The sequence below is a fragment of the Panthera leo genome, chromosome B4 (genome assembly GCF_018350215.1).
Source record: "Panthera leo isolate Ple1 chromosome B4, P.leo_Ple1_pat1.1, whole genome shotgun sequence".
Classification (NCBI taxonomy): domain Eukaryota; kingdom Metazoa; phylum Chordata; class Mammalia; order Carnivora; family Felidae; genus Panthera; species Panthera leo.
The window spans coordinates 28,381,210-28,383,594 of record NC_056685.1 but is presented as its reverse complement, the minus strand read 5'-3'; positions in this window follow the sequence as shown (position 1 = coordinate 28,383,594).

Here is a 2,385-nt window from a genome sequence, read left to right as displayed (position 1 = left end):
CCCCAGGCCAGAATGGAAATGCCCAGTGCTCCCATTCTTTGTCCCTCACCCTCAGGCAGTGCAGTTACCCAGCCACCCTGATGATCTGTCCCACGGGGAACCTGGACCTGGGGAGGACAAGTGTGGCCTCCCTGACGAGCCAGGGCCTCAACAATGCCCATAGCATGGGCTTCCTCAAGTGAGTCCCTGTGTCTTTTTCCCTGTGTCTCCAAGCATGTATAAGTGGTTTAGGAGGGAAGCCAGGTTTCCCTGGGTAAGTGATAGTTGAGTTGCCATCCAGCAATTGTCGGAGACAAGGCAGCTCCTTTCCTGGGGACATTGCGAGACTGCTGCTGGGCCCAATGGGCATCAAGACTGTGCCAGTCTGCCTGTGCACAACTTGGTGGCTCTGGGAGCCAGGGCTTTTGAGTGATGACAGAGAAGATTGGGGAGTACTCAGCACTTCCGGGACGTGTGTTCCCTTGCTCATGCAGCAAGCGTCCTGGGCCCTCATGTCAGGCCACGGGATGCATAAAATGAGTGACTCAGGTCCCCGCCCACAGGGCTGTCATCTCCCACTGAGACAACAGTATCAGAGATGCAGCAGGGGATTTACTCCCGGTAGGGAGGAGCAGGCCAGGCTTCACAAAAGAGCCAAGTCTCCAAAAAAAGGGTTAGGCCCACATTAGGAGGAAAGGGAGAGAGGTCCTGGTAGAAAAAGCACAGAAAACACGTGTGTGACATTTAAGAAACGGTATGCGTGTCCGTGTTGTATCCCAAGCACAGACAGTTGGCACTCTGTAAATAACTGCAGAGCGTGTGATGAGAGCATAGGGTGCGTGAGTGTGTGCGCGTGCGTGGGTGTAGAGGCTGCTCTGCGGAGGAGTGCAGGACTCAAGGCTTTACAGGGTAGGCTGGAGCCAGACTGAGAAAAGACAGTTGGCAAAGGGAAGCCTAGAGAAATGTTTTTGAAGTCTCGAGATATGTAAGAGTCATTTAGGATATAGCAATCACATGTATTTCCAAAAGCTCATGCTGGCTGCTGTACAGGGTGGGGTGGGAGGAGCACTGATTAGGAGGTGAGTGTGGAGTCAAGGCAGGGTGCTGCTGGGACTAAGGGAGGGGCAGTGGAGGTGGAGAGACATCCAGAAGGCAGGGCCGGCGCTTGAGTGCTGGGGGCAGAGGAAGAGGGCAGGAATCCACCAGGACCCTCAGGCAGGGCGGGGTGGGGTGTGGTGTGGTGGGGAGGGAGGTGCGGATCTAGACCTCCTCACCCAGTGTTGGACCGGGAGCAGCAGGGCCAGGGAAAGAAGATGAGTTCCATGTCCTTGAATCATGAGTTCTGAAGGGCAGCAGGACCAAGTAGAGAGTGGTCAAGGAGGAGGGCCCTCGAGACAGGGAACTGTCCCAGCAGTGATGACAGGAAGGCCAGGAAGGAAGCAGAGGTGGAAGAGACAGATGCCTGTGGCAGAGCAGGAAGCCTCCGCCTCCTCGGGTCCAGGGAAAGAGGTAGCCAACCAGAGAGCTAGACTGGGGAGCCACGTGGGGCGAGCCCTCGGCCTGCAGTAGTGAGGGGTCCGCTGCGGGGTGGGGGTGGGGGGCAAGGGCCAGCCACCTCTGGGTGGCAGAGGGCACAGGGTCTGAGGGAGGTGGGACAGGCCTCACAGCCACGGCCCTGGGTCCCTCCTGCTTCTGGGCCAGGGTTTGGAGAGAGATACCCACGGTAAAGGTGGAGGGTACGGAGGACAGAGGTGGCCAGACTAAGGTGAGGAGGGATGTGTGTTCCCGTGACATGTTTGCCCATGCCCGTCCGCCAAACCCTAAGACCGGCTCCACAGCTGGGCCTGGGCTTTGGCTCCTTATTTCAGGAAGGACCTAGTGAGGGGCGTCCCTGCCCACCAGGGGCCGTGTTCCAGGGACTGCCCTGCAGGAGATGGGCCAGGAGCCCACGTGGGGGATGTGTGCCAGACGTGGCCTGTGCTCTCTCCAGGCAGGGCTACGAATTTTCTTGCTACCAGTAACATGATAACGTGGGGCACTTTCTACCATGAACCTCACAGAGCACAAGGCTTTCCTTTTCTTACTGGGCCTGGATGTAAAAGCAGGGAAGCCCTCATTGGAATGCCCCCTCGGCCACTTATTGGCCTCAGGGCCACGGGACCTCCAGCAGGTCTTCTACCTTCTCAGTCCCCTCAGAGCACTGGCAGAATGGTCCAGCCAGCCATGCGCCTGCAAGTCATGAAGGCAGACATTGTTCTCGGCTCTGTCCTGTCCTGTGACCAGCTTACAGCGGGGCCTGACCTTAGGACATGCTTCAAAAATATCTGCTGAACGAACGGATGAGCTGAGGGTCCCGGCATGCTCCAGGCACCAGCAAAAATGGAATAAATGTGAGTTGCCTTTCTC